The sequence below is a fragment of the Hypanus sabinus genome, chromosome 5 (assembly GCF_030144855.1).
Source record: "Hypanus sabinus isolate sHypSab1 chromosome 5, sHypSab1.hap1, whole genome shotgun sequence".
Taxonomy (NCBI): Eukaryota; Metazoa; Chordata; class Chondrichthyes; order Myliobatiformes; family Dasyatidae; genus Hypanus; species Hypanus sabinus.
The window spans coordinates 187,145,079-187,170,319 of NC_082710.1; the positions used below are offsets into that span (position 1 = coordinate 187,145,079).

At 47.1% G+C, this 25,241-nt stretch overlaps 1 long non-coding RNA gene across 1 annotated transcript in view; it reads right to left on the bottom strand.

Annotated features, from left to right (window-relative positions):
- The window catches only part of LOC132394743 (uncharacterized), an 887,546-nt gene extending 872,365 nt beyond the window's left edge, over window positions 1-15,181 (bottom strand). Inside the window, exon 1 of the long non-coding RNA XR_009512412.1 lies at window positions 14,984-15,181. This is a non-coding gene — a long non-coding RNA (uncharacterized LOC132394743). The remainder of the gene's footprint in view (window positions 1-14,983) is intronic.
- Between the last annotated feature and the right edge of the window lie 10,060 nt (window positions 15,182-25,241).

The window sequence follows — 25,241 nt, forward strand, 5'->3', positions numbered from 1 at the left end:
CCACAATGGGTAAATTTGGAATGTAAATCTGTACAAGACTTTTCATTGTTTTCAATTTTAGGATTTTCACTTCCTTTTTCTTTATCTAAATTAAATAAATGAATAACTAATCCTACAGTTAAACATACATTGCGAATATGGTTTCAATTTCATAAATTTTTTGTCTTGAATAAGTTTATCTCATCAAGCCCTATAATATCTAACTTTCTTTTTCGGCCCTCTTTTATGGATCAAGCCTTTGTTTTATGGAAAACAAAAGGTATAACATGTTTTCGTGATCTATTTTTAGATAATAGTTTTATGTCCTTTGAACAGCTATCTAATAAATATAATTTACCTGAAAACTCATTTTTTTAGATATTTGCAAGTTAAAAATTTTTTGAGTAATGAGTTACAGTCTTTTCCAAAATTATGTCCATCGGACATTGTGGAAAATTTTTTAGCTCTGAATCCTTGTCAGAAGGGATTATTAGCCACCATTTATAATATGATCATGAAAATACAGCCAGAAGTATCAGAAAAAATTAAGAAGGAATGGGAAAAAGAACGTCATTGTCTTATACCCACAGAGCAGTGGGAGAAAATTTTACAATTAGTCAATTCTTCTTCTATTTGTGCTAAACATGCCCTAATACAATTTAAGATTGTATATAGAGCTCATATGTCTAAGGATAAACTTGCTCGATTTTATTCTTATGTTAATCCAACCTGTGACAGATGTCATTCTGAAGTTGTTTCATTGACCCACATGTTTTGGTCTTGCCCTTGTTTGCAAAATTACTGGAAAGATATTTTCGGTATTATTTCAACAACTCTGAATATCACTTTCCAACCGCATCCTATTACTGCAATTTTTGGTTTACCAATGGCGGATAATAGTTGTTTATCCCCCTCAGCTCGACGGATGATCGCATTTGTTACATTTATGGCCAGAAGATCTATTCTATTGAATCTGAAAGAAATTAATCCTCCAACTATATTTCAGTGGTTTTCTCAAACTATCTCTTGTTTGAGAGCTTAGAAAAAATTAGAAGTGTTGTCTCTGATCCTTCAGTTAAATTTGAAGAAAATTGAAGACCATTTCTTCAACATTTTCATATGAGTTAAATTGTCTTTTTCTAAATGTCACTTTTATTATCCTTAATTATTTGGATGGAGGTACGGAGTTATTGGCACTACTGTATATATTTGACATAATGCAATGGCCCATGTTGGTTAGTTATTTTTTCTCTTTTTTTGGTTTTTTTTTACTTCTTTTGTTCGTAATTACTATGAGTTTGGGAGGTTATTATATACTGATTATCATCTATTTCAATGTTTATTTAAACTATTTGTACTCTCAAACTCTCTGTATTCATGTTTCATTTATGTTTGTTTAAAAATTAATAAAAATGGATGGAAGGAAGGATGGAAGGAAGGAAGGAAGGAAGGAAGGAAGGAAGGAAGGAAGGAAGGAAGGAAGGAAGGAAGGAAGGAAGGAAGGAAGGAAGGAAGGAAGGAAGGAAGGAAGGAAGGAAGGAAGGAAGGAAGGAAGGAAGGAAGGAAGGAAGGAAGGAAGGAAGGAAGGAAGGAAGGAAGGAAGGAAGGAAGGAAGGAAGGAAGGAAGGAAGGAAGGAAGGAAGGAAGGAAGGAAGGAAGGAAGGAAGGAAGGAAGGAAGGAAGGAAGGAAGGAAGGAAGGAAGGAAGGAAGGAAGGAAGGAAGGAAGGAAGGAAGGAAGGAAGGAAGGAAGGAAGGAAGGAAGGAAGGAAGGAAGGAAGGAAGGAAGGAAGGAAGGAAGGAAGGAAGGAAGGAAGGAAGGAAGGAAGGAAGGAAGGAAGGAAGGAAGGAAGGAAGGAAGGAAGGAAGGAAGGAAGGAAGGAAGGAAGGAAGGAAGGAAGGAAGGAAGGAAGGAAGGAAGGAAGGAAGGAAGGAAGGAAGGAAGGAAGGAAGGAAGGAAGGAAGGAAGGAAGGAAGGAAGGAAGGAAGGAAGGAAGGAAAGAAAGAGTGAGGGATGTGGGCAAATCAGCCCTCTTGTGCTCTTTGATCTCGTCACTTGAGATTCAGTTTCACACAACCCTGCCACTTTGATCTGGCCCACGCCTTCATTGACCAGATCCAACACTTTCCTTTGTTGAATCTTGCCCCTCCTGACATAGGACTTTGGGATTGTGGGGGTTTAGCCAGGGTTACTCGGGGTGTGCTTTGGGTTTGTGGGGCTAAAGCCAGGGTTAATCGGGAAGTGCCAATGGTTAGTGGGGTGTGTGCCCATTTTGGACCTTAGAATTAGGCTTGGATGTTGGGCTGGTGGATATTTATATTGGCTGGGTGAGGTAAGCTGCAGAATTTTGAGTGGTGATGTATGAGGGGCTATGCCGGATAGGCTAATATGGTGCAGCCAGGTTAAACTGGCCCATGCCTTTAATTATCGTGGTCCGACACCACTTGGTTCAACGAACTGAGTTTGCACTGGGACACATCGTCAGTAATGCATCCTCGGATCGTCAGATATTTCGGGCCTTTAATCATAATACATCCTCCCCGAGGTGGCCCAACAGTGTCCAGCTCAGACACTGCTTGTGTTTTTCCCAGGAACCATGATAATGAGAGGCATGTAATTCTGAGGGTAATGATATTTTTAAAACATCATTACCTGGCATCTGTATGCCTGGGATTGCATGGGTTAAATTGAGAGTGTTTCTGTATGCCTGGGATTGCATGAGTTAAATTGAGTGTTTACTGAGCATTCAGCAGAACTGCACCTTAGTTTAGCACTGACTTGTCTGTCGTCCCATCTTGGGTTTAATTTACTGGTTCTCTCTCGCCTTGTGTGTCTCTGGGCTTTCTTATTGGCACTTTGAGGACCGGGAGAATGAAGAGCGTGTCACTGTAAGGTTAGGTTGAGATTATGCGGGCAGTGGGTGAATCAGCCCTCTTCTGCTTTTTGATCTCGTCACTTGAGATTCAGTTTCACGCAACCCTGCCACTTTGAACTGGCCCACGCCTTCATTAACCAGGTCCAACACTTGCCTTTGTTGAATCTTGCCCCCCTTGACATAGGATATCCAGTTTGTGGGGGATTAGCAAGGGTTAATTGGGGTGTGCTTAGGGTTTGTGGGGCTGAAGCCAGGGTTAATCGAGAAGTGCCTAGTGTTTGTGGGTGTGTGCCCCTTTTGGACCTTAGGATTAGGTTTGTGTGTAGGGCTGGTGGATGTATATGTTTGGTTGGGAGAGGTTAGACTGCAGAGTTTTGAGTATGAGCTGCTATGGCGGCTAGGCTTGTACAGGGAAGTCGGGTTAATCTGGTCCATACCTTTCATTATCGTGGTCCGACCCCACTCAGTTCAGCGAACTGGGTGTTCACTGGGGCACATCATCAGTAATGCACCCTCGGATCATCAGATGTTTCGGGCCTTTAATCACCAGACCTCTCCCCGAAGTGGCCCAACCAAAGCTGATCAGACTTGGCTCGTATATTTCCCATGGACCAGACAATGAAAGAAATGTAATTCTGAGAGGAATGCTATTTCTAAGGGTATAGTTGGTGGTGTGGGGTGGGTTTAGACCCCTGGTGAGAAGAGCATCCGTGCAAATGGGCTGTGAAGATGTTAGTTTCAGGGCAGCCTAGCTTTTTAGGCCTCGTTTAGGCCGTACGGAGAACAAGTCTGCAGTGTTTCAATCCATCTCCTCTCTGCTCTTTTACTTTGGGCGTTTGACCAGTTTATATTAGTTTCCAGGCCTAATATTTTTAAGGAGTACGTCCCATGCTCCTGGAAGTGCCTGCTAACCGGTCTGTTTTGGATACCCCTTCTGATGTTACTGAGGTGTCCCGTGAGTCTGGTTCTCAAGCTGTTGCCCATCTCCCCTATGTATATAATATGGCATTCTGTGCACAGGATTGCATATACTACATTCTTTTGTTCACAAGTTATCCTCTGCTCTATCTCAGCCCACTTTCCTGTGGCTCTGTTGTGTATGCTTTTTGAAATTCCCAGGTATATGCATGCCCTGCAGTTTCCCACCTCACGGTTTGGCGCTGCTCGTACTTTGGTACTGACTAGTATGTCTTTCAGATTCCTACCCCTTTTGAAGGCTGAGACAATTGTGTATTGTCCCAGTGTCCCCGCTTCCATTTTCAGTTCTTCAAAGCGTGTTTTGACCGTCCTGTGAATATTCACTGCCATACCACTGTATCCCGTTATCAAGGGTAGTTTCCATGTTGTGATGTTCTGCAGTCGGGGATTTGTGATACTTTCAGAAAGTCAGATTTAATGTGCCTAAGTCTCCTTCTGCTGTACCCTCTGTGTCTAAGTGCAGAGAAGAGGATGGTTGTGGCCTGCTGGAAGTCCTCCACCCTCGTGCAAATGCGGTGAAACCAGGTCAGCTGTCACTTGACAATGCCTCTGAAGGTGTGTTTAGGATGGTGGCTCCCTGTGTGTAGGAGGGTGTGTGTGTCTTTGGTTTTAAAGAATACCTTGGTAGCTAGTTTTTGGTTGCCACTTTCTGGTGCTAATTTAAACACTGTAGTGTCCAGGAAGTCAATCTTCTCTCTATTGGTTGTGGCTTTAACCTTAATGGATGGATGGTGAGTGTTTAGGATTTGAATAAATTCCTCTAATTCCCCCTCTGAGTGTGTCCACACTCCCCAGATGTCATCCAGGTATCTATAGAGACACATGGGTTTTTTCGGACACTCTGGATAGACTGTTTCCTCCCACCTTGCCATGTATATATTGGCATAGGCTGGAGCAAACTTCTTTCCCATCGCTGTGCCCTTGACTTGTAGATAGAATTCACCATCGAATTCAAAGTCATTTTTAGTCAGGCTGAGGTGAAGAAGTTCTAGCAAGGCCTCGTCCGGTCTCCCTAGCTGTGGGTTCTTCTGTAGGACATCCCTCACTGCCTCCATGCCCCTGTCCGTTTCAATATTGGTGTACAGGCTTCCAATGTCCATGGTGAAAAGTATGGACTCCGGGGGCACTGACATGGAATTGACTATCTGGACAAAGTGATACGTGTCCTTGATGTAGCTGGGGTGTTTCTGTGAGAGTGGATTAAGGCAGGCATCAATGAACTCCGCTATCCTGTATGACTCACTGCTGCAGTCTGACACGATGGGTCTGCCGGGTGGAATTGTCCCCGGAACAGTCCATGAGTCTGGGTTCTTGTGTATTTTGGGAAGGATATAAAACTTTCTTGCTCGTGACTATATCCCTGTCAGGTACCTAACTTGCTTCCCTTTGAGGTACCCAGTCCTTTCCAGTTCTTGCAATTTCTGTGTGTGTTTCCCAGTATATGGGTTCCTTTAGTTTCGTGTAGTGCTCCGTGTTGTTTAATTGTCTGTGTGCCTCAAATAGGTATTGTTGTTTGTCCATGATAACTATGCTGCTCCCTTTATCCACTGGTTTGATAACAATGTCCATGTTTTGCCTCAGTTCGTTTAGGGCTGCTCTCTCCTTCCTAGTTAGATTGGGCTTATCCTGTACTTCCCTCTCCCTCTCTATAATCTCACCCAGTGTGCTCTTAACTTCTAGAATAGCTTCGGACCTATACCTTCTCTTGGGCATCCAGTCTGAGGGAGGGGTGAAAGGGGTCTTTGTACTTTCTGAGTCACCGAAATAGTCGGCGAGTACCAGTCCCCTATAGAACTTATTCATGTCCCTCTCAATCTGCTCCTTATGGAGTTTTGCAGTCGGTACAAAAGTCCGGCCCCTGTTCAGAACCTTTTGCTGGGATTCTGTAGGGGTGAACAAACGGGAGAGGTTCACGATGGTCTCTCCCAGTCGTGGACCCTGCCTCTCTTGGCTTTGTCTCTAGTTTAAAGACTGCATCCACCTCTTGACTATTGTCTGGGCTGTGCTCTCAGTCCAATGGATATGGTCTGTGTCTACCTTGAACTGCCTCGCCGGGATTGCAGGGATATGATTCTTAGTTCTAATAACCTCGTTCAGTTGGTCCAGGGTTGCCTGTTCTGCCTCTAGTCAAATTGCGGCTAAAGTTTAGTTCGGGCACCCAGATACTGGCGTGGGGAAATTTAATGCTGGCCATTCTCAGAAGTTGTTGAAGCTGTTTAGCAGCTGTTGTTGGTTTGTGGGACCTGTTGTTTATTCCAAAGGAAAGGATGACCTTCTTAGTCTCTGGCTGTGGCTCTAACTTCTCCAGGATAGCAGTGGCATGGACGAATTTGGCCCCCAGAAAGCTGTCTAATTGAATATCCTTGTTGGGGCACCTTTTAACCCTGGAAATGTTAGAGTCCCCTATGATTAGTACATGTAAAGTTACATTCTTCTGTTTAGAGTTAGGATGCCTCGTTATTTGACCCCCCCGGTTGTTGCAAATGGGGTGTACCTGTCCCCTTCCTGCGACTCTCGGGCTGGGGTGGGAGACCTGCTCGGTCCTTGTGCCCTGGCTCCCCTTGTCCCCTTTGTCTCTCCTCCCCTTCGAACGGGTGTGGGATGGGGTGCCGATTCTCCGGAGTCCCGGGTCAGGGAAGTCGTGGGGGTGGCAGGTCGGGGCTCCTGCGCCGCTAGGTTGGATCGCGTCCTCTCGGAGGGGCTCGTGGGTGGGGAAGAGCGCCCTCGGTCCCTTCTCCGTCTCTGCGGCAAAGGCAGTGGGGCCGCATCGGTATCTGGAGGGTTAACCAGCTCGAGCGCCCTCGGGTGGACAGTGTCGGTACTGCCACTGCGCCTCTCCTAAAACGTCCCGCAGGACAACAACAGGGCTCCGGTCCGCTTCACCCTGTGCCGACGGACCAGGCACTGTCCGGGCGGTCTCTCCCCGGGGCTCAAGTGTGACACGGGTCCGGTCCTGGCTAACCCAGAAACCATCCCTGGAGGTCGAGGGTCCGTTCCCCTCCTGTCCCTGGGATGTGGTCTCTGTGGTCAGTATGAAGGCCTGGGCCCCCCCGCCTTTGTTGAATCTTGCCCCCCTTGACATAGGATATACGGTTTGTGGGGGATTAGCAAGGGTTAATCGGGGTGTGCTTAGGGTTTGTGGGGCCGAACCCAGGGTTAATCGGGGAGTCCCTAAGGTTTGTGGGGATGTGTGTCCCTTTTGGACTTTAGGATTAGGTTTGAGTGTTGGGCTGGTGGATGTATATGTTAGGGTTAGGGTTAGGGTTGGTGCGGGCTGGTGGAGGTATATATCGGGTATGTGGGGGTTTAGCAAGGGTCAATCGGGGTGTACAGGGTTTGTGGGGCTGAAGCCAGGGCTAGTCGGGAAGTACCTAGGGTTTGTGGGGGTGTGTGCCCCTTTTGGAATTTCCCTAGTGTTTGTGGGAGTGTGTGCCCCTTTTGGAATTTCCCTAGTGTTTGTGGGGGTGTGTGCCCCTTTTGGACTTTAGGATTAGGTTTGACTATAGGGCTGGTGGATGTATATGTTTGGCTGGCAGAGGTTAGACTGCAGAGTTTTGAGTATGAGCTGCTATGGCAGCTAGGCTTGTTCAGGGAAGTCAGGTTAATCTGGCCCATGCCTTTCATTATCGAGGTCCAACACCACTTGGTTCAGCGAACCGCATTAGGGTTAGGTTGAACTAGGGTTAGGGTTAGGTTGCGATTATGCGGGCAGTGGGCTAATTAGCCCCCTTGTGGTTTTTGATCTCACCACTTGAGATTCCGTTTCACGTGACCCTGCCACTTTGATCTGGCCCACGCCTTCATTAACCAGGTCCCACACTTGCCCTTGTTGAATCTTGCCCCTCTCGACATAGGATATCCGGTTTGTGGGGGTTTAGCAAGGGTTAGTCGGGGAGTGCCTAGGGTTTGTGGGGGTGCGTGCCCCTTTTGGAAGTTGCCTAGGGTTTGTGGGGGTGTCCGCCCCTTTTGGAATTTGCCTAGGGTTTGTGGGGGTGTGTGCCCCTTTTGGACCTTAGGATTAGGTTTGAGTGTAGGGCTGGTGGATGTATATGTTTGATCCATTTTGTGGGAGTCTAGTAGGGGTTAATCGGGGTGTGCTTAGATTTTGTGGGGCTGTGTGCCCCCTTTGGACTTTAGGGTTAGGTTTGTGTGTCGGGCTGGTGGGTATATATCCGGTGGATGTGTATATCAGGCTTGTGGGGGTTTCGCAAGGGTTAATTGGGGTGTGCTTAGGGTTTGTGGGTTAGGGTTAGGGTTCGGTTGAGATTATGCGGGCAGTGGGCTAAAAAGCCCTCTTGTGATTTTTGATCTCCTGACTTGAGATTCCGTTTCACATCACCCTGCCACTTTGATCTGGCCCACGCCTTCATTAACCAGGTCCCACACTTGCCCTTGTTGAATCTTGCCCCTCTCGACATAGGATATCCGGTTTGTGGGGATTTAGCAAGGGTTAATCGGGGAGTGCCTAGGGTTTGTGGGGGTGTGTGCCCCTTTTGGAAGTTGCCTAGGGTTTGTGGGGGTGTTTGCCCCTTTTGGAATTTGCCTAGGATTTGTGGAGGTGTGTGCCCCTTTTGGACTTTAGGATTAGGTTTGAGTGTAGGGCTGGTGGATCTACATGTTTGGCTGGCAGAGGTTAGTCTGCAGAGTTTGAAGTCTGAGCTGCTATGCCAGCTAGGCTTGTATGGGGAAGTCAGGTTAATCTGGTCGATGCCTTTCATTATCGTGTCCTGGGACACATCGTCAGTAATGCACTCTCGGATCGTCAGGTGTTTCGAGCCTTTACATTAGACACCCTCCCCGAGACGGCTCCGCCAAGGCGATCAAGCTTGGCGTGTGTATTACCCCTGGACCAGATAATGAAAGGCATGGAATTGTGCGGGTCATGCTACTTCTAAGGGTTTAATTCCAGGGCAGCCTAGCTCTTTAGGCCTCGTTCAGGCCGTGCGGAGAATAAGTGTGCAGTGTTTCAATCCATCTCCTCTCTGCTCTTTTTCTTTGGGCGTTTGTCCAGTTTATGTTATTTTCCAGGCCTAATATTTTTAAGAAGTACCCCCCATGTTCCTGGAAGTGTCTGCTAACCGGTCTGTTTTGGATACCCCTTCTGATGTTACTGAGGTGTCCCGTGAGTCTGGTTCTCAGGCTGTTGCCCGTCTCCCCTACGTATATAATATGGCATAGTGTGCACTGGATTGCATAGACTACATTCTTTTGTTCACAGGTTATCCTCTGATCTATCTCGGCCCACTTTCCTGTGGCTCTGTTGTGTATGCTTTTTGAAATTCTCAGGTATATGCATGCCCTGCAATTTCCCACCTCACAGTTTGGCGCTGCTCGTACTTTGGTACTGACTAGTATGTCTTTCAGATTCCTACCCCTCTTGTAGGCTGAGACAATGGTGTATTGTCCCAGTGTCCCCGCTTCCGCTTTCAGTTCCTCAAAGCGTGTTTTGACCGTCCTGTGAATATTCACTGCCATACCACTGTATCCCGTTATTAAGGGTAGCTTCCGTGTCGTGATGTTCTGTGGTCGGGGATTTGTGATACTTTTCAGAAAGTCAGATTTAATGTGCCTAAGTCTCCTTCTGCTGTAGCCCCTGTGTCTAAGTGCAGAGAAGAGGATGGTTGTGGCCTGCTGGAGGTCCTCCACCCTCGTGCAAATGTGGTGAAACCAGGTCAGCTGTCCCTTGACAATGCCTCTGAAGGTGTGTTTAGGGTGGTGGCTCCCTGTGTGTAGGAGGGTGTGTGTGTCCGTGGCTTTAAAGAATACCTTGGTAGCTAGTTTCTGACTGCCATTTTCTGGTGCTAATTTAAACACTGTAGTGTCCAGGAAGTCAATCTTCTCTCTATTGGTTGTGGCTTTAATCTTAATGGATGGATGGTGAGTGTTTAGGATTTGAATAAATTCCTCTAGCTCCCTCTCTGAGTGTGTCCACACTCCCCAGATGTCATCCAGGTATCTGTAGAGACACATGGGTTTTTTCGGACACTTTGGATAGACTGTTTCCTCCCACCTATATTGGTATATATTGGCATAGGCTGGAGCAAACTTCTTACCCATTGCTGTGCTCTTGACCTGTAGGTAGAATTTACCATCGAATTCAAAGTCATTTTTAGTCAGGCTGAGGTGAAGGAGTTCCAGCAAGGCCTCGTCTGATCTCCCTGGCTGGGGGTTCTTCCGTAGGACATCCCTCACTGCCTCCATGCCCCTGTCCGTTTCAATATTGGTGTACAGGCTTTCAATGTCCATGGTGAAGAGTATGGCCTCAGGGGGCACTGACATGGAATTGACTGTCTGGACAAAGTGGTACGTGTCCTTGATGTAGCTGGGGTGTTTCTGCGAGGGTGGATTAAGGCTGGCATTAATGAACTCCGCTATCCTGTATGACTCACTGCTACAGTCTGACACGATGGGTCTACCGGGTGGGATTTCTCCCGGAACAGTCCATGAGTCTGGGTTCTTGTGTATTTTGGGAAGGATATAAAACTGTCTTGCTCGTGGCTGTGTCCCTGTCAGGTATTCCACTTGTTTCCCTTTGAGGTACCGAGCACTTTTCAGTTCTCGCAAAATGTTCCTAATTTCCGTGTGTGTTTCCCAGTATATGGGCTCCTTTAGTTTCGTGTAGTGCTCCGTGTTGTTTAATTGTCTGAGTGCCTCAAATAGGTATTGTTGTTTGTCCATGATAACTATGCTGCTCCCTTTATCCACTGGTTTGATAACAATGTCCATGTTTTGCCTCAGTTCGTTTAGGGCTGCTCTCTCCTTCCTAGTTAGATTGGGCTTATCCTGTACTTCCCTCTCCCTCTCTATAATCTCACCCAGTGTGCTCTTAACTTCTAGAATAGCTTCGGACCTATACCTTCTCTTGGGCATCCAGTCTGAGGGAGGGGTGAAAGGGGTCTTTGTACTTTCTGAGTCACCGAAATAGTCGGCGAGTACCAGTCCCCTATAGAACCTATTCATGTCCCTCTCAATCTGCTCCTTATGGGGTTTTGCAGTCGGTACAAAAGTCAGGCCCCTGTTCAGAACCTTTTACTGGGTTTCTGTAGGGCTGAACGTACGGGAGAGGTTCACGATGGTCTCTCCCAGTCGTGGACCCTGCCTCTCTTGGCTTTGCCCCCACTCTAGTTTAAAGACTGCATCCACCTCTTGACTATTGTCTGAGCTGTGCTCTCAGTCCAATGGATATGGTCTGTGTCTACCTTGAACTGCCTCGCCGGGATTGCAGGGATATGATTCTTAGTTCTAATAACCCCATTCAGTTGGTCCAGGGTTGCCTGTTCTGCCTTTGTCAAACTGCAGCTAAAGTTTAATTCGCGTTAGGGTTAGGTTGAAATTATGCAGGCAGTGGGCTAAAAAGCCCTCTTGTGATTTTTGATCTCCTCACTTGAGATTCCGTTTCACGTGACCCTGCCACTTTGATCTGGCCCACGCCTTCATTATCCAGGTCCAACACTTGCCTTTGCTGAATCTTGCTCCTCTCGACATAGCATATCCGGTTTGTGGGGGTTTAGCAAGGGTTAATCGGGGTGTGTTAGGGTTTGTAGGGCCGAAGCCAGGGCTAGTCGGGAAGTGCCTAGTGTTTGTGGGGGGGTGTGCCCCTTTTGGAAGTTCCCTAGGGTTTGTGGGGATGTGTGCCCCTTTTGGAATTTGCCTCGGGTTTGTGGGGATGTGTGCCCCTTTTGGACTTTAGGATTAGGTTTGAGTGTAGGGCTGGTGGATGTACACGTTTGGCTGGCAGAGGTTCGGCTGCAGAGTTTGAAGTATGAGCTGCTATGCTGGCTAGGCTTGTACAGGGAAGTCAGGTTAATCTGGCCCATGCCTTTCTTTATCGTGGTCCGACACCACTTGGTTCAGCGAACCGGGTGTGCACTGGGGCACATTGTCAGTGGTGAACATTCGGATCGTCGGCTGTTTCAGGCCTTTAATCACTAGACAGCTTACAGAAGCGGCCCAACAGTGTCAGACTCAGACACTGCTTGTGTTTTTCCCAGGGACCAATAATGAGAGGCATGTAATTCTGAGGGTAATGATATTTTTAAATATCATTACCTGGCACCTGTATGCCTGGGATTGCATGGGTTAAATTGAGAGTGTTTACTGGGCATTCAGCAGAGCTGTACCAGAGTTTAGCACTGACCTGTCTGTCGTCCCCATCCGGGGTTTAATTTACTGGTTCTCTCTCGCCTTGTGTGTATCCTGGCTTTCTTATTGGCCTTTCATGGGCCAGGAGAATGAAGAGAGTGTCACTGATAGGTTAGGTTGAGATTATGCGGGCAGTGGGCTAAAATGCCCTCTTGTGATTTTTGACCTCCTCACTTGAGATTCCGTTTCACGTTACCCTGCCACTTTGATCTGGCCCACGCTTTCATTAACGAGGTCCAACTCTTGCCTTTGTTGGATCTTGCCTCTCTGCGTTAGGGTTAGGGTCATTTTGCCAGGACACTACCAAGTGGGAGTGTTCTGCACGTCTGATCTGTCGTTACGGCAAGACACCATCAACTGGGTGTATTATCCACAGCCAAACTGTCATTGCAGCAGGACACCACCAGGTGGGAGTGTTGTCCACAACCAAAGTGTCATTGCGACAGGGCACCACCATGTTTAATGTTGTCCATAGCAGACCTGTCCTTGTGGCAGGACACTACAGGGTGGGCGTGTTGTCCACAGAGGGCATGTCAGTACAGCAGCACACCAACAGGTCAGACAGTTGTCGACAGCGGAACTGTCATTGCTACGGGATACCACCAGGTGAGAGTCATGTCCACACTGGACCTGTCATTAAGGCAAGACACCACCAGTGCAAGTGTTGTCTGCACGGGATCTGTTGTTATAGCAAGACATCAACAGGTGGGAGTGTTGTTCAAAGCAGGTTTGTCATTACGGCAACACCACCAGTTGGAACGTTGTCCACTGCAGACCTATCATTATGGCTGGACACCACCAGGTGGGAGTGTTGTCCACATCTAACCTATCATTACAGCAGGACATGACCAGGTGGGAGAGTTGCCCACAGCTAACCTATCATTATGGCAGGACACCACCAGGTAGGAGTATTGTCCATATCTGATCTGTCATTGCAGTAGGACACCAGGACGTGGCAGTGTTGCCCACACCGGAACTGATATCCTGGGAGGAATACACCAGATGGGAATGTTATCCACACCGGACCTGTCATTGCGACAGGATGCCACTAGATGAGAGTGTTGTCCACACAGGACCTGTCCTTGCGACAGGACACCACTAGGAGGGAGTGTTGTCTACATGTGATGTGTCATTATGGCAGGACACAATCAGGTGGGAGTATTGTCAACGGCCGAAATGTTATGGTTGCAGGACAGCACAAGGTGGGATTGTTGTCTACAAGAGATCGGTCCATGCAGCAGGACACCAGCAGGTGGGACTGTTGTCCACACCTGAACTGACATCGCGGCAGGACACAACAACATGGGAATGTTATGCACAGAGGACAGATCTCCTCACTTGAGATTCCGTTTCACGTGACCCTGCCACTTTGATCTGGCCCACGCTTTCATTAACCAGGTCCAACACTTGCCTTTGTTGAATCTTGTTCCCCTTGATATAGGATATCCAGTTTGTGGGGGTTTAGCAAGGTTTAATAGGGGTGTGTTTAGGGTTTGTGGGGCCAAAGTCAGGGTTAATCAGGGAGTGCCTACGGTTTGTGGGGGTGTGTGATCCTTTTGGACTTTAGGATTAGGTTTGTGTGCTGGGCTGGTGGAGGTATATATCCGGTATGTGGGGGTTTATCAGGGGTCAATCGGGGTGTGCTTAGGGTTTGTGGGGCTGGAGTCAGGGCTAGTCGGGAAGTGTTTAGGGTTTGTGGGGGTGTGTGCCCCTTTTGGACTTTAGGGTTAGGTTTGAGTGTTGGGCTGGTGGATGTATATATATATATATATATATATATATATATATATATATATATATATATATCGGGTTTGTGGTGTTTAGAAAGGGTTAATCGGGGTGTGCTTAGGGTTTGTGGGGCTGAAGCCAGGGTTGATCGGGAAGTGCCTAGGGTTTGTGGGGGTGTGTGCCCCTTTTGGACCTTAGCACTAGGTCTGAGTGTAGGGCTGGTTGATGTATATGTTTGATCCGGTTTGTGGGAGTCTAGTAGGGTTAGGGTTAGGGTTAGGGTTAGGTTGAGATTATGCGGGCAGTGGGCTAAAAAGCCCTCTTGTGATTTCTGATCTCCTCACTTGAGATTCTGTTTCACATCACCCTGCCACTTTGATCTGGCCCACGCCTTCATTAACCAGGTCCCACACTTGCCCTTGTTGAATCCTACCCCTCTCAGAATATCTAATTTATGGGGATTTAGCAAAGGTTAATCGGGGAATGCCTAGGGTTTGTGGGGGTGTATGCCCCCCTTGGAAGTTGCCTAGGGTTTGTGGGGGTGACTACCCCTCTTGGAATTTGCCTATTTATGGGGGTGTATGCCCCTTTTGGACTTTAGGATTAGGTTTAAGTGTAGGGCTGGTGGATCTATATGTTTAGCTGGCAAAGGTTAGTCTGCAGAATTTAAAGTCTGAGCTCCTAAGCCAGCTGCTTGTATGGGAAAATCGAAACCTCTCATTATCATGTCCCAGGACACATCATCAGTAATGCACTCTCGGATCGTCGGGTGTTTCGAGCCTTTACATTAGACACCCTCCTCGAGACGGCTCCATCAAGTCGATCAAGCTTGCCGTGTGTATTACCCCTGGACCAGACAATGAAAGGCGACACCTCCCCTGAGACGGCTTAAACCAAACCAATCACGCTTGGCGTATGTACTACCCCCTAGACCAGACAACGAAAGGCATAAAATTGTACAGGTCATACTACTTCTAAGGGTTTAATTCCAGGGCGGCCTAGCTCCTTGGGCCTCATTCAGGCCATGCGGAGAATCTGTAGGCCTACTTCTTAATTCCCTTTGGTAGTTGGGACTATTTTTCCAGAATTTTCACATAATGAAGGTTCTGGACTATTTTTAACCTGACCGTGGTTAAGAAGGAATCCCCAGGGACACTAACTGGAGTTATCCACTCGCCCACCTGGCAGGTATCGATCCACACAACCTCTCCTATCTTTGCCTTTCCACATCATTAAGACAATAATGTAAGTAAGACAATAAATAAAAGAATAATGTTCCTACTGCTTATCTTGCGTCTGCGATTTCGACTCCAACGAATTGCCTTCAAAAAAGCGTGATTCCCGACCGGAAGGTCCAACTCGACTCTCGTCCGTCACTCGGGTCTTCTGTGGAGTCTCTAAACCCAGACAGTACTGCTATCCAGTTAAAACGTCCCTCACCTTCTTCCCCCCGCAGGGCCTCTTTTAACTAATGTGATACTAAAACCTAATTGTCCACCTGCTGCAAACCTGGCTGTTGCTAGGAGACCGGCCCACCTCAGCCCTTAAAGGTACATTAGCTGCTGATTGGTGAACATCTCCATTCTTTTAACTATGAATTTTTCATTTCTAATTTCATAACACCTAGTAGGTGAAATAAAATATCTGGGTTTTCTTATTGGCCTTTCTGGGGCCGGGAGAATGAAGAGCGTGTCACTGATAGGTTAGGTTGAGATTATGCGGGCAGTGGGCTAAAAAGCCCTCTTGTGATTTCTGATCTCCTCACTTGAGATTCTGTTTCACATCACCCTGCCACTTTGATCTGGCCCACGCCTTCATTAACCAGGTCCCACACTTGCCCTTGTTGAATCCTACCCCTCTCAGAATATCTAATTTATGGGGATTTAGCAAAAGTTAATCGGGGAATGCCTAGGGTTTGTGGGGGTGTATGCCCCCCTTGGAAGTTGCCTAGGGTTTGTGGGGGTGACTACCCCTCTTGGAATTTGCCTATTTATGGGGGTGTATGCCCCTTTTGGACTTTAGGATTAGGTTTAAGTGTAGGGCTGGTGGATCTATATGTTTAGCTGGCAAAGGTTAGTCTGCAGAATTTAAAGTCTGAGCTCCTAAGCCAGCTGCTTGTATAGGAAAATCGAAACCTCTCATTATCATGTGCCAGGACACATCATCAGTAATGCACTCTCGGATCGTCGGGTGTTTCGAGCCTTTACATTAGACACCCTCCTCGAGCCGGCTCCGTCAAGTTGATCAAGCTTGCCGTGTGTATTACCCCTGGACCAGACAATGAAAGGCGACACCTCCCCTGAGACGGCTGAAACCAAGCCAATCACGCTTGGCGTATGTACTACCCCCTAGACCAGACAACGAAAGGCACAAAATTGTACAGGTCATACTACTTCTAAGGGTTTAATTCCAGGGCGGCCTAGCTCCTTGGGCCTCACTCAGGCCATGCGGAGAATCTGTAGGCCTACTTAATTCCCTTTGGTAGTTGGGACTATTTTTCCAGAATCTTCACATAATGAAGGTTCTGGACTATTTTTAACCTGACCATGGTTAAGAAGGAATCCACAGGGACACTAACCGGAGTTACCCACTCGCCCACCTGGCAGGTATCGATCCACACAACCTCTCCTATCTTTGCCTTTCCACATCATTAAGACAATAATGTAAGTAAGACAATAAATAAAAGAATAATGTTCCTACTGCTTATCTTGCGTCTGCGATTTCGACTCCAACGAATTGCCTTCAAAAAAGCGTGATTCCCGACCGGAAGGTCCAACTCGACTCTCGTCCGTCACTCGGGTCTTCTGTGGAGTCTCTAAACCCAGACAGTACTGCTGTCCAGTTAAAACGTCCCTCACCTTCTTCCCCCCCCCCCCGCAGGGCCTCTTTTAACTAATGTGATACTAAAACCTAATTGTCCACCTGCTGCAAACCTGGCTGTTGCTAGGAGACCGGCCCACCTCAGCCCTTAAAGGTACATTAGCTGCTGATTGGTGAACCTCTCCATTCTTTTAACTATGAATTTTTCATTTCTAATTTCATAACACCTAGTAGGTGAAATAAAATATCTGGGTTTTCTTATTGGCCTTTCTGGGGCCGGGAGAATGAAGAGCGTGTCACTGATAGGTTAGGTTGAGATTATGCGGGCAGTGGGCTAAAAAGCCCTCTTGTGATTTCTGATCTCCTCACTTGAGATTCTGTTTCACATCACCCTGCCACTTTGATCTGGCCCACGCCTTCATTAACCAGGTCCCACACTTGCCCTTGTTGAATCCTACCCCTCTCAGAATATCTAATTTATGGGGATTTAGCAAAAGTTAATCGGGGAATGCCTAGGGTTTATGGGGGTGTATGCCCCCCTTGGAAGTTGCCTAGGGTTTGTGGGGGTGACTACCCCTCTTGGAATTTGCCTATTTATGGGGGTGTATGCCCCTTTTGGACTTTAGGATTAGGTTTAAGTGTAGGGCTGGTGGATCTATATGTTTAGCTGGCAAAGGTTAGTCTGCAGAATTTAAAGTCTGAGCTCCTAAGCCAGCTGCTTGTATAGGAAAATCGAAACCTCTCATTATCATGTGCCAGGACACATCATCAGTAATGCACTCTCGGATCGTCGGGTGTTTCGAGCCTTTACATTAGACACCCTCCTCGAGCCGGCTCCGTCAAGTTGATCAAGCTTGCCGTGTGTATTACCCCTGGACCAGACAATGAAAGGCGACACCTCCCCTGAGACGGCTGAAACCAAGCCAATCACGCTTGGCGTATGTACTACCCCCTAGACCAGACAACGAAAGGCACAAAATTGTACAGGTCATACTACTTCTAAGGGTTTAATTCCAGGGCGGCCTAGCTCCTTGGGCCTCACTCAGGCCATGCGGAGAATCTGTAGGCCTACTTAATTCCCTTTGGTAGTTGGGACTATTTTTCCAGAATCTTCACATAATGAAGGTTCTGGACTATTTTTAACCTGACCATGGTTAAGAAGGAATCCCCAGGGACACTAACCGGAGTTACCCACTCGCCCACCTGGCAGGTATCGATCCACACAACCTCTCCTATCTTTGCCTTTCCACATCATTAAGACAATAATGTAAGTAAGACAATAAATAAAAGAATAATGTTCCTACTGCTTATCTTGCGTCTGCGATTTCGACTCCAACGAATTGCCTTCAAAAAAGCGTGATTCCCGACCGGAAGGTCCAACTCGACTCTCGTCCGTCACTCGGGTCTTCTGTGGAGTCTCTAAACCCAGACAGTACTGCTGTCCAGTTAAAACGTCCCTCACCTTCTTCCCCCCGCAGGGCCTCTTTTAACTAATGTGATACTAAAACCTAATTGTCCACCTGCTGCAAACCTGGCTGTTGCTAGGAGACCGGCCCACCTCAGCCCTTAAAGGTACATTAGCTGCTGATTGGTGAACCTCTCCATTCTTTTAACTATGAATTTTTCCTTTTCTAATTTCATAACACCTAGTAGGTGAAATAAAATATCTGGGTTTTATTATTGGCCTTTCTGGGGCCGGGAGAATGAAGAGCGTGTCACTGATAGGTTAGGTTGAGATTATGCGGGCAGTGGGCTAAAAAGCCCTCTTGTGATTTCTGATCTCCTCACTTGAGATTCTGTTTCACATCACCCTGCCACTTTGATCTGGCCCACGCCTTCATTAACCAGGTCCCACACTTGCCCTTGTTGAATCCTACCCCTCTCAGAATATCTAATTTATGGGGATTTAGCAAAAGTTAATCGGGGAATGCCTAGGGTTTGTGGGGGTGTATGCCCCCCTTGGAAGTTGCCTAGGGTTTGTGGGGGTGACTACCCCTCTTGGAATTTGCCTATTTATGGGGGTGTATGCCCCTTTTGGACTTTAGGATTAGGTTTAAGTGTAGGGCTGGTGGATCTATATGTTTAGCTGGCAAAGGTTAGTCTGCAGAATTTAAAGTCTGAGCTCCTAAGCCAGCTGCTTGTATAGGAAAATCGAAACCTCTCATTATCATGTGCCAGGACACATCATCAGTAATGCACTCTCGGATCGTCGGGTGTTTCGAGCCTTTACATTAGACACCCTCCTCGAGCCGGCTCCGTCAAGTTGATCAAGCTTGCCGTGTGTATTACCCCTGGACCAGACAATGAAAGGCGACACCTCCCCTGAAACGGCTTAAACCAAGCCAATCACGCTTGGCGTATGTACTACCCCCTAGACCAGACAACAAAAGGCACAAAATTGTACAGGTCATACTACTTCTAAGGGTTTAATTCCAGGGCGGCCTAGCTCCTTGGGCCTCATTCAGGCCATGCGGAGAATCTGTAGGCCTACTTCTTAATTCCCTTTGGTAGTTGGGACTATTTTTCCAGAATTTTCACATAATGAAAGTTCTGGACTATTTTTAACCTGACCATGGTTAAGAAGGAATCCCCAGGGACACTAACCGGAGTTACCCACTCGCCCACGTGGCAGGTATCGATCCACACAACCTCTCCTATCTTTGCCTTTCCACATCATTAAGACAATAATGTAAGTAAGACAATAAATAAAAGAATAATGTTCCTACTGCTTATCTTGCGTCTGCGATTTCGACTCCAACGAATTGCCTTCAAAAAAGCGTGATTCCCGACCGGAAGGTCCAACTCGACTCTCGTCCGTCACTCGGGTCTTCTGTGGAGTCTCTAAACCCAGACAGTACTGCTGTCCAGTTAAAACGTCCCTCACCTTCCTCCCCCCGCAGGGCCTCTTTTAACTAATGTGATACTAAAACCTAATTGTCCACCTGCTGCAAACCTGGCTGTTGCTAGGAGACCGGCCCACCTCAGCCCTTAAAGGTACATTAGCTGCTGATTGGTGAACCTCTCCATTCTTTTAACTATGAATTTTTCCTTTTCTAATTTCATAACACCTAGTAGGTGAAATAAAATATCTGGGTTTTATTATTGGCCTTTCTGGGGCCGGGAGAATGAAGAGCGTGTCACTGATAGGTTAGGTTGAGATTATGCGGGCAGTGGGCTAAAAAGCCCTCTTGTGATTTCTGATCTCCTCACTTGAGATTCTGTTTCACATCACCCTGCCACTTTGATCTGGCCCACGCCTTCATTAACCAGGTCCCACACTTGCCCTTGTTGAATCCTACCCCTCTCAGAATATCTAATTTATGGGGATTTAGCAAAAGTTAATCGGGGAATGCCTAGGGTTTGTGGGGGTGTATGCCCCCCTTGGAAGTTGCCTAGGGTTTGTGGGGGTGACTACCCCTCTTGGAATTTGCCTATTTATGGGGGTGTATGCCCCTTTTGGACTTTAGGATTAGGTTTAAGTGTAGAGCTGGTGGATCTATATGTTTAGCTGGCAAAGGTTAGTCTGCAGAATTTAAAGTCTGAGCTCCTAAGCCAGCTGCTTGTATAGGAAAATCGAAACCTCTCATTATCATGTGCCAGGACACATCATCAGTAATGCACTCTCGGATCGTCGGGTGTTTCGAGCCTTTACATTAGACACCCTCCTCGAGCCGGCTCCGTCAAGTTGATCAAGCTTGCCGTGTGTATTACCCCTGGACCAGACAATGAAAGGCGACACCTCCCCTGAGACGGCTGAAACCAAGCCAATCACGCTTGGCGTATGTACTACCCCCTAGACCAGACAACGAAAGGCACAAAATTGTACAGGTCATACTACTTCTAAGGGTTTAATTCCAGGGCGGCCTAGCTCCTTGGGCCTCACTCAGGCCATGCGGAGAATCTGTAGGCCTACTTAATTCCCTTTGGTAGTTGGGACTATTTTTCCAGAATCTTCACATAATGAAGGTTCTGGACTATTTTTAACCTGACCATGGTTAAGAAGGAATCCCCAGGGACACTAACCGGAGTTACCCACTCGCCCACCTGGCAGGTATCGATCCACACAACCTCTCCTATCTTTGCCTTTCCACATCATTAAGACAATAATGTAAGTAAGACAATAAATAAAAGAATAATGTTCCTACTGCTTATCTTGCGTCTGCGATTTCGACTCCAACGAATTGCCTTCAAAAAAGCGTGATTCCCGACCGGAAGGTCCAACTCGACTCTCGTCCGTCACTCGGGTCTTCTGTGGAGTCTCTAAACCCAGACAGTACTGCTGTCCAGTTAAAACGTCCCTCACCTTCTTCCCCCCGCAGGGCCTCTTTTAACTAATGTGATACTAAAACCTAATTATCCACCTGCTGCAAACCTGGCTGTTGCTAGGAGACCGGCTCACCTCAGCCCTTAAAGGTACATTAGCTGCTGATTGGTGAACCTCTCCATTCTTTTAACTATGAATTTTTCATTTCTAATTTCATAACACCTAGTAGGTGAAATAAAATATCTGGGTTTTCTTATTGGCCTTTCTGGGGCCGGGAGAATGAAGAGCGTGTCACTGATAGGTTAGGTTGAGATTATGCGGGCAGTGGGCTAAAAAGCCCTCTTGTGATTTCTGATCTCCTCACTTGAGATTCTGTTTCACATCACCCTGCCACTTTGATCTGGCCCACGCCTTCATTAACCAGGTCCCACACTTGCCCTTGTTGAATCCTACCCCTCTCAGAATATCTAATTTATGGGGATTTAGCAAAGGTTCCTAGGGTTTGTGGGGGTGTATGCCCCCCTTGGAAGTTGCCTAGGGTTTGTGGGGGTGACTACCAATCTTGGAATTTGCCTATTTATGGGGGTGTATGCCCCTTTTGGACTTTAGGATTAGGTTTAAGTGTAGGGCTGGTGGATCTATATGTTTAGCTGGCAAAGGTTAGTCTGCAGAATTTAAAGTCTGAGCTCCTAAGCCAGCTGCTTGTATAGGAAAATCGAAACCTCTCATTATCATGTGCCAGGACACATCATCAGTAATGCACTCTCGGATCATCGGGTGTTTCGAGCCTTTACATTAGACACCCTCCTCGAGCCGGCTCCGTCAAGTTGATCAAGCTTGCCGTGTGTATTACCCCTGGACCAGACAATGAAAGGCGACACCTCCCCTGAAATGGCTTAAACCAAGCCAATCACGCTTGGCGTATGTACTACCCCCTAGACCAGACAACGAAAGACACAAAATTGTACAGGTCATACTACTTCTAAGGGTTTAATTCCAGGGCGGCCTAGCTCCTTGGGCCTCATTCAGGCCATGCGGAGAATCTGTAGGCCTACTTCTTAATTCCCTTTAGTAGTTGGGACTATTTTTCCAGAATCTTCACATAATGAAGGTTCTGGACTATTTTTAACCTGACCATGGTTAAGAAGGAATCCCCAGGGACACTAACCGGAGTTACCCACTCGCCCACCTGGCAGGTATCGATCCACACAACCTCTCCTATCTTTGCCTTTCCACATCATTAAGACAATAATGTAAGTAAGACAATAAATAAAAGAATAATGTTCCTACTGCTTATCTTGCGTCTGCGATTTCGACTCCAACGAATTGCCTTCAAAAAAGCGTGATTCCCGACCGGAAGGTCCAACTCGACTCTCGTCCGTCACTCGGGTCTTCTGTGGAGTCTCTAAACCCAGACAGTACTGCTGTCCAGTTAAAACGTCCCTCACCTTCTTCCCCCCGCAGGGCCTCTTTTAACTAATGTGATACTAAAACCTAATTGTCCACCTGCTGCAAACCTGGCTGTTGCTAGGAGACCGGCCCACCTCAGCCCTTAAAGGTACATTAGCTGCTGATTGGTGAACCTCTCCATTCTTTTAACTATGAATTTTTCCTTTTCTAATTTCATAACACCTAGTAGGTGAAATAAAATATCTGGGTTTTATTATTGGCCTTTCTGGGGCCGGGAGAATGAAGAGCGTGTCACTGATAGGTTAGGTTGAGATTATGCGGGCAGTGGGCTAAAAAGCCCTCTTGTGATTTCTGATCTCCTCACTTGAGATTCTGTTTCACATCACCCTGCCACTTTGATCTGGCCCACGCCTTCATTAACCAGGTCCCACACTTGCCCTTGTTGAATCCTACCCCTCTCAGAATATCTAATTTATGGGGATTTAGCAAAAGTTAATCGGGGAATGCCTAGGGTTTGTGGGGGTGTATGCCCCCCTTGGAAGTTGCCTAGGGTTTGTGGGGGTGACTACCCCTCTTGGAATTTGCCTATTTATGGGGGTGTATGCCCCTTTTGGACTATAGGATTAGGTTTAAGTGTAGGGCTGGCGGATCTATATGTTTAGCTGGCAAAGGTTAGTCTGCAGAATTTAAAGTCTGAGCTCCTAAGCCAGCTGCTTGTATAGGAAAATCGAAACCTCTCATTATCATGTGCCAGGACACATCTTCAGTAATGCACTCTCGGATCGTCGGGTGTTTCGAGCCTTTACATTAGACACCCTCCTCGAGCCGGCTCCGTCAAGTTGATCAAGCTTGCCGTGTGTATTACCCCTGGACCAGACAATGAAAGGCGACACCTCCCCTGAAACGGCTTAAACCAAGCCAATCACGCTTGGCGTATGTACTACCCCCTAGACCAGACAACAAAAGGCACAAAATTGTACAGGTCATACTACTTCTAAGGGTTTAATTCCAGGGCGGCCTAGCTCCTTGGGCCTCATTCAGGCCATGCGGAGAATCTGTAGGCCTACTTCTTAATTCCCTTAGGTAGTTGGGACTATTTTTCCAGAATTTTCACATAATGAAAGTTCTGGACTATTTTTAACCTGACCATGGTTAAGAAGGAATCCCCAGGGACACTAACCGGAGTTACCCACTCGCCCACGTGGCAGGTATCGATCCACACAACCTCTCCTATCTTTGCCTTTCCACATCATTAAGACAATAATGTAAGTAAGACAATAAATAAAAGAATAATGTTCCTACTGCTTATCTTGCGTCTGCGATTTCGACTCCAACGAATTGCCTTCAAAAAAGCGTGATTCCCGACCGGAAGGTCCAACTCGACTCTCGTCCGTCACTCGGGTCTTCTGTGGAGTCTCTAAACCCAGACAGTACTGCTGTCCAGTTAAAACGTCCCTCACCTTCCTCCCCCCGCAGGGCCTCTTTTAACTAATGTGATACTAAAACCTAATTGTCCACCTGCTGCAAACCTGGCTGTTGCTAGGAGACCGGCCCACCTCAGCCCTTAAAGGTACATTAGCTGCTGATTGGTGAACCTCTCCATTCTTTTAACTATGAATTTTTCCTTTTCTAATTTCATAACACCTAGTAGGTGAAATAAAATATCTGGGTTTTATTATTGGCCTTTCTGGGGCCGGGAGAATGTCACTGATAGGTTAGGTTGAGATTATGCGGGCAGTGGGCTAAAAAGCCCTCTTGTGATTTCTGATCTCCTCACTTGAGATTCTGTTTCACATCACCCTGCCACTTTGATCTGGCCCACGCCTTCATTAACCAGGTCCCACACTTGCCCTTGTTGAATCCTACCCCTCTCAGAATATCTAATTTATGGGGATTTAGCAAAAGTTAATCGGGGAATGCCTAGGGTTTGTGGGGGTGTATGCCCCCCTTGGAAGTTGCCTAGGGTTTGTGGGGGTGACTACCCCTCTTGGAATTTGCCTATTTATGGGGGTGTATGCCCCTTTTGGACTTTAGGATTAGGTTTAAGTGTAGGGCTGGTGGATCTATATGTTTAGCTGGCAAAGGTTAGTCTGCAGAATTTAAAGTCTGAGCTCCTAAGCCAGCTGCTTGTATAGGAAAATCGAAACCTCTCATTATCATGTGCCAGGACACATCATCAGTAATGCACTCTCGGATCGTCGGGTGTTTCGAGCCTTTACATTAGACACCCTCCTCGAGCCGGCTCCGTCAAGTTGATCAAGCTTGCCGTGTGTATTACCCCTGGACCAGACAATGAAAGGCGACACCTCCCCTGAAACGGCTTAAACCAAGCCAATCACGCTTGGCGTATGTACTACCCCCTACACCAGACAACGAAAGGCACAAAATTGTACAGGTCATACTACTTCTAAGGGTTTAATTCCAGGGCGGCCTAGCTCCTTGGGCCTCACTCAGGCCATGCGGAGAATCTGTAGGCCTACTTCTTAATTCCCTTAGGTAGTTGGGACTATTTTTCCAGAATCTTCACATAATGAAGGTTCTGGACTATTTTTAACCTGACCATGGTTAAGAAGGAATCCCCAGGGACACTAACCGGAGTTACCCACTCGCCCACCTGGCAGGTATCGATCCACACAACCTCTCCTATCTTTGCCTTTCCACATCATTAAGACAATAATGTAAGTAAGACAATAAATAAAAGAATAATGTTCCTACTGCTTATCTTGCGTCTGCGATTTCGACTCCAACGAATTGCCTTCAAAAAAGCGTGATTCCCGACCGGAAGGTCCAACTCGACTCTCGTCCGTCACTCGGGTCTTCTGTGGAGTCTCTAAACCCAGACAGTACTGCTGTCCAGTTAAAACGTCCCTCACCTTCTTCCCCCCGCAGGGCCTCTTTTAACTAATGTGATACTAAAACCTAATTATCCACCTGCTGCAAACCTGGCTGTTGCTAGGAGACCGGCCCACCTCAGCCCTTAAAGGTACATTAGCTGCTGATTGGTGAACCTCTCCATTCTTTTAACTATGAATTTTTCATTTCTAAT